This window comes from Chrysochloris asiatica, unplaced genomic scaffold (genome assembly GCF_000296735.1).
Source record: "Chrysochloris asiatica unplaced genomic scaffold, ChrAsi1.0 scaffold00021, whole genome shotgun sequence".
In the NCBI taxonomy this organism is placed as follows: domain Eukaryota; kingdom Metazoa; phylum Chordata; class Mammalia; order Afrosoricida; family Chrysochloridae; genus Chrysochloris; species Chrysochloris asiatica.
This window is the reverse complement of record NW_006408539.1, coordinates 6182494-6190079: the sequence shown is the minus strand read 5'-3', so window position 1 is coordinate 6190079 and position 7586 is coordinate 6182494.

The following is a 7586-nucleotide window of genomic DNA, read 5'->3' as shown; positions in this document are numbered from 1 at the left end:
TATACTGATTTTGTCATTTTATATATATGCATTGTTCAAAGTTAAACATACAGATAAGTAAAAGTTCAAACAGCATTATGATCCCACCACTCATAGATAACCACTGGTAATACTCTGTCATATACCTTTCCATTTTTTGAACATAAATATTTATCCTATATACACATAAGACCCAGTTCAAACACCAGATTCAGAAGAGGACATGACATGAAGGATATCACTGCTGATGTCTGTTGGATGTTGTCTGAAAAGTAGAGGATACAAGAAAATTTTTAATCTGTGTTTTATTGACTATGCAAAGGCATTTTACTGTGTGGATCCTAACAAATTATAGTTAACATTGTGATGAATGGAAATTCCACAGCATTTAATTATGTTTATGTAGAACCTGCACAGAGACCAGGAGGAAGTCATTTGAATACAACAATGGGAAAGTTTGTGGTTTAAAATCAGAAAAGGTGTGTATCAGGGTTGTATCTTTCACCATTTATTCACTCTGTGTACTGAAAAAATAACTGGAGAAACTGAATTTTATGATGAAGAATTCAGCTTCAGGATTGGAGGAAGACTCATTAACAACATAACCTTGCTTGCTGAAAGTAAAGAGGACTTGAAGCATTTCTTGATGAAAATCAAAGATTACAGCCTTTAATATGAATAACACCTCAACATAAAAAAGAAAAATCTTCATAATAGGACCAATAAGCAAAATTATCATGATAAATGGAGAAAATATTGAAATTGTGAAGGATTTAATTTCACTTGGATCCACAATCAATACCCATGGAAGCAGCAGTCAAGAAATTAAAGGATATAATTAGGGCAAATCTGCTACAAAAGACTTCTTTAAAATGTTAAAAAGCAAAGATGTCACTTTGAGGACTAAGGTGTGCCTGATTTGAGTCATAGTATTTCAATGGCCTCAGATGCTCACGATAGCTGGACAATGAATGAGAAAGACGGCAGGATTGATGCCTTTGAATTATAGTGCTGGCAAAGAATATTAAACATGCCATGGGCTGCCAGAAGAGTGAACAAATCTGTCTTGGAGAATTGAGGATGGCAAGGCATTGTCTCACATACTTTAGACATGTTCTCAGTGGGACCTGTTCCTGTAGAAGACATCATATGTGGTAAGGTAGAGGTTCAGTGGAAAAGAGCAAGACTGCTAATTAGACAGATCGACATAGTGGTTCAAATGATGGGCTCAAACATAGTGACAACTGTGAGGAAGGTGCAAGAATAGGCAGTGTTTTGTTATGTCGTACACAGAGTCACTGTGAATCAGAATTGGTTTGATGGTACCTACCAACAAGAAGGAGTGGCTGGTGAGTTTGAACCACCGACCTTCTGGCTCAAACAGACCTTGTGACCAGTGCTTTAGCCCCCAGCACCACACTAGGACTCCAACAACAACAATACATACATATATGAGCGAACTTCTTAAAGTTTGTGGAAAATGGAATTAAATGATAATGGTATATATCGTTGGTATATATCCTCAAGAAATAAGGGTCATGGCACAAAGGGCCATATATATGCACACCCATACTCATTACAGGACTACTCACAATAGCAAAAAGACCGAGCCAACCTAAACGTCCATCAACAGAAGAATGTATAAACAAACATTGGTACATATGCACAGTGGGATACTAGGCAATGTTGAAGAACGATGATAAATCTGTGAAACACCTCCTAACATGGATGAACTTTGAGGACATTATGCTGACAGCAATTAGTCAATCATAAAAGGACAAATATTGTATGGGACCCCAATTGTCAGCAGTCAAGAAAAGGTTGTCATGTTAAAATATACATTCTGTGATGGTTACAAGGGGTGGGAGGGATGGGAGAATAATTAATCAACTAGACAGTAGACACAAGTTAACTTGGGCGACATGGAAGGCAATATACAGCAAGAGGAAGACTGGCAGAAGGACAGTGAAGGTAGAGAAAGAAACAGGCAGAGTGCAAGAGTTACAGGGAATAGAGATAAATACTATCATATACACAATCTTACAATAACAGTGATCTGCGGGTAGATACGTGGACAGGCTGAACAGGAAGGTAAGGAACAGAGGGAATACACTCACAAATATAATAAAGATTTGACTGGATCTTTGTACCTAGGTATTTACCTCTGCACAAACATATCCATGAATGTAGTGGAACATACAGGGAACAAAATTATGAAAACTTCCTAAACATTACCAAACACCTTAAAGGAATGGGCTACTGCTCCTGGGAGGCTTAGGACCATAGTCTCAGGAGACACCATGATCAATTGGCATAAAATAACCCACAAAGACAATATTCTGCATCCTACTTTTGTGAGAAACAACTGAGATTTTAAAAGCTCATGAGCAACCATCTAAGGTGCAACTCGTAGTCTCTCTCTATACGGAAGAAAGAAGAGTGATGGAAATTGAAGGCTCTTGAAACCATTTAGTACAATGGGTTAGACCACATGAACATCAGTCTCCACAACCTTGAGACCAGAACTACATGGTGATTTGCTACCACTACCAACAGTTCTGAAAAAGATTATATTAGGAGGCTCTGGATAGTGTGGAATAAAAGGAAGAACAAAACTCAAAATTATAAAAAAAAAGACTGAATTTACTGGTCAGAAAAAGACTGGAGAAATCCGAGACTATTGCCCTTGGTCACTCTTCAGGTTAGGAAGAAAACTTACCTTCGTAACTCAATTTCCAGCATAGCAGCAGATAGTTATATAGGGGGACAACAACATAGGTGAGGTATGCACACTTTGGAATGGTCAACCTTTCAAGGTGAAAAGGGCAACATTTACCTAAGGACAAAATTCAAAAGGATTTCAAAAGAAGGTTGAATGGAAACAGAAGCATAGAGATGAAGTGGGGTAACTGAGGTTACATGAATTCAAGACTTGCAATCATTGAAATGAAGTGAAGTATTATGATTGTTGAATATAAAACTGATGGTCTGCTCTGTAATGCTTCATACACTATACAATAAAAAGTTACAAAAAGGATAATGCATTTTCCATGGATTTTTTTAAAGCCTCAACAACAGCAATATATACATTGGGAGTGTGGTGGCTTTGTATGGTAAGCACGGGACTGCGAACTCAATGGAAATTCGAGTCCACTAGCCATTCTGTGGGAGAAAGATGTGGCTTTCTGATCCTGTAAAAGATTTACAGCCTCGGAAACCCTATATAACTTCACTATGACTTGAACCAACTCTAAGGCATTTAACAAAAACAGCAAAAATATATACATACATATTTGGAAGAGTCAAAAAGTTTGTGGCAAATCTATGAATTTTGTCAAAAACAAAATATATACCTTCCATTCTATTGTCATCTTGTCATACTGTGGTGACTTGTGTGTTTCTGTGATGCTGGAAACTATGCCACCCATATTGTAAGTAACAGCAGTGCCACCTATGGGGATAGGTTTCAGTGGAGCTTCCAGACTAAAACAGACTGTGAAGACAAAGGCAGACCACTTCTGAATGGTTAGCCACTGAAAACCTTATGAATAGAAGAACATTGTCAGATATAATACTAGAAGACGAGCCCCTCATGTTGGAAGGCACTTAAAATATGACTGGGAAAGAGATGCCCCCTCAAAGTAGGGTTGACGTTAATGACATGAATGGAACAAAGCTTTTGGGACCTTCATTTGTTCATGGAGCACCACTCAAAATAGGAAGAAACAGCTGCAAACATCCACTAATAATCTAAATGTGGAATGTACGAAGTATGAAATGGAGCACATAAAGATTGATAACCTAGAAATCAGTGAATTGAAATGGACGCTTATTGATCAGTTTGAAACAGACAGTCATATTGTTTGCTATGCTGGAAATGACATATTGAAGAGAAATGGAGTGGCATTCATTGTCAAAAAGAGTATCTCAAGATCTATCTTGACGTACAACGCTGTCAGTGATAGGATAATATCCATATGCCCACAGGGAAGACCAATTAATGCCACTATTATTCAAGTTTACACACCAACCACTAAAGCCAGTGATGAGGAAATTGAAGACTTTTACCAACTTCTTCAGTCTGAAATTGGTCAAACATGCAATTAAGATGCATTGTTAATTACTGGCGATTGAAATGGGAAAGTTGGAAACTAAGAGGAAGGACCAGTAGGTGGAAAATAGGCTGTGGTGATAGAAATGACGCTAGAGATTATTTTGCATAGACCAATGACGTCTTCATTGCAAAGCAACATAAACAGCAACTATACAAGTGGACCTCACCATATGGAATATACAGGTCTCTGGGAAGAGATGATGGAAAAATTCAGTATCATCAGTGAAAACAAGGCCAAAGGCTGACTGTAGAACAGACCATCTATTGTTCTGTGCAACTTCAGGCTGACGCTGAAGAAAATTAAAACAAATCCATGAGAGTTGAATATATACCACCTGAATTTAGAGACCTATACCACCTGAATTTAGAGACCATCTTAAGAACAAATATGATGCACTAGACACAAATGACTGAAAACAGAAGAGTTGTGGGATGACATCAAGAACATCATCCATGAAGAAAACAAAAGGCAATAAAAAAGACAGAAAAGACCAAAATGGCTGTCAGAAGAGACTCTGAAACTTGCTCTTGAATGTAGAGAAGCTAAAGCAACTAGAAAAAAATGAGGAAGCTAGAATATTTAAAAAGACAGCTCAAGAAGTCAAAGTAAAGTATTATAATGGACTGTGAAAGGCCTGGAGCTAGAAAGTCAAAAAAGAATGTGCTCAGCATTTCTCAAGCTGAAAGAACTGAGGAAAAAATTCAAGCCTCGACTCTACACAGTCAGTGTTTTCACAATAGAATCCTTCAGTGTGCGGAGTTGAGGCTTGGATTTTTTCCTTTGTCTTCTTGAGCTATGTTTTAAAAATTTCTGTACAGATTAAATAAATGTGGAGAAAGATAAACCCTGGCACATAACCTTTCTTGATTTTAAATCTTTCCATATCACCTTGTTGTGTTCTAATGACTATCTCTTGGTCTATATACAGATTCTTCATGAACACAATTAAGTGTTCTGGAACACTCATTCTTAACAATGTTAGTCATAGTTTCCAATGCTCCACATCATTGAATAAGGAGCTTTGGTAGCGTGGTGGTTACGAATCGGGCTGCGAACTGCAAGGTCAGCAGTTTGAGACTACCAGATGTTACGCAGGAGAAAGATGAGGCTTTCTGCTCCCATAAAGATTTGCAGCCTCATAAACCCTGTGCTGGGTCACTATGATTTGGAACCGACTCCACGGCATATAACAACAACAACAACATCAATGAATGCATTTGCACAGTCAATAAAGCACAAGTAAACATCTTTCTGGCATTATCTGCTTTTAGTCAAGATTTGATATCAGCAATGATATCCCCTGTTCCATGTCCTCTTCTGAATCTGACTTGAATTTCTGGCAATTCCTTGTGATGTACTGCTGGAACCGTATTTGAATGATCATCAGCAAAATTGTGGAATCCTGGTGTGGCACTGTGGGATAATGCACTGGACTGCAAGGTAGGTTTGAAGCATAAAATTTGTGGTTCAAATTCACTAGCCACTCCTCAGAAACTCTACAGGGTCAATATGAGTTGGAACCTACTTGCTGGCACTTAACAACAACAACAACAACAAAATTATACTCACATACGATATTAATGATATTTTCAGTAATTTCTGCATTTCATTGGGTCATCTTTCTTTGGAATAGGCACAATTATGGATCTCTTCCTATTGGTTGGCCAGGTAATTACCTTCCTAATTGCTTGGTGTAGATGAATGAGCACCTCCAGTACTGTACCAGTTTGTTGAAACATTTCAATTTGCATTCCATCAGTTCCTGGAGCCTTGTTTATTGCCAATGCTTTTAGTGTGGCTTGAACTTCTTTCTTCAGTAGCATCAGTTCTGGATCATATATTACCTCTTCAATTGATTGAGCATTGGTTGACCAATTCTTTTTGGCACAGTGATTGTATATTCCTGTACATTATGGGTCAGAACTGAATCGACAACACTTAACAACAACAGCCACATATTGCTTTTAACAAAATGATGTGATCCTGTGTATTCTGTTTTGTGTTACTGATTTTTTTCCTTAATGATCTAAGGTGATGAACTTTTATTATCTGATATCTTGGTTTCACTTTGCAGCTCTTTTATTCAGGCTTATCTACTGTGTTTTTTAAGCCATTATATCTGAAATGAGATCTTGTAATGCTGTTTTGAATTGCTAAGCATGTTTTCTGATTATTAAGGAAACTCACTGGGCTCCCTGTGGGGACAAAAGAGAAAAAAAGAAAAAAACAATGATTTAAAATCCCCATTTCATTATGTATAACCCATGGATGCATGTCTTATGGATATTTCTGCTCTAATTGACACAGGGGAATTGTAGGGCAACTCCGAGCTCCCACTCACTATCTACCCCAGTGGAAGACGGTTGAGGTCAACTGTGACCCTAGTTTGAATCTCCCCGATTAGACTCAACGAGCTGTGTGCCTAATGAAAAGTTTCCTGGAAAGACTCCTTTATTCAGAGAACTTTTTCTTAACCTTCTTTCCTCTACTTAATGCAAAAGCCTGCAATGGTCTGCAAAGGAAGGACACTTTGCTGCTTATGCATAATCTAGTAACTGTGCAACAGGGACTAAAATAAAATGAAACATATTAGAAGTGAGAGGACACTATCCAATCTTTGTTTTCCATCTCTTTCTCCCTTATTTGTAAGGAGTATGTTGCAGTTGACCCTGGCATTTTTCAGAAATTGGAACATGTTCTGTGTCTTTAAAGAGATTGAATGCATATAATATTTGTGATGGCAGAGATAAGTGAATAGTAGCTGCCCAGCTGTGCTAATGGAAAATTGATCCCTCAGTGATCCCGTGGGTAATCCTCCTGAGGCAAGGGTTTGTCTCAGAATTCTTTACAGACAGAAAGACACAACCACCCATGTGGGAGGATTTATGAGATATTGGAAATAAACTTCTTGCCCACAAATATTTTTTCCTACTAATCCACCAATGATGACTGAAATTCTAACATTATGTGTTTCTTGTAGAGATGGTATCCGAGGACAAGTTCAAAACACAAAGGTCATCTGGGCTTGGTTAGACATAATGCCCTTGTCTTCAGTCACAGGCAATTGTGTGGGCCTGGACCATTGCAGGAAAGGACAAGGAGTGCTGCATTTTGGTGGGGAATGGAGACCAAAGGTCTGGGAGCCTTTGTGTGAAGTGTTAGACGTGAGTGGGCATGATAAGGGCAGCGGGAACTGAGGAGTTTAGAATGGTGGTGAAAAGGAAGACGTGACAATAGGAAAGTAGATGGAATGTTCCTGATGATGAAGAGTAGCACCACTTGGGGAGTCAGACTGCCTGGGATCAAAACTGTGCTCTGCCACTTAAAACGTGTGAGACTCTGGTCCAGTTCTAGTCTCAGTTTCTTCATCTGTAAAGTGGGAGGACCAGTAGGATCTATCTCAAAGAGTGATGTAAGGATGAAATAAACTTAAGTAATATACTTGGCACAGATGTAAGTTCCCAATAAAGGCTTGCTATTGTTGTTGTTAGG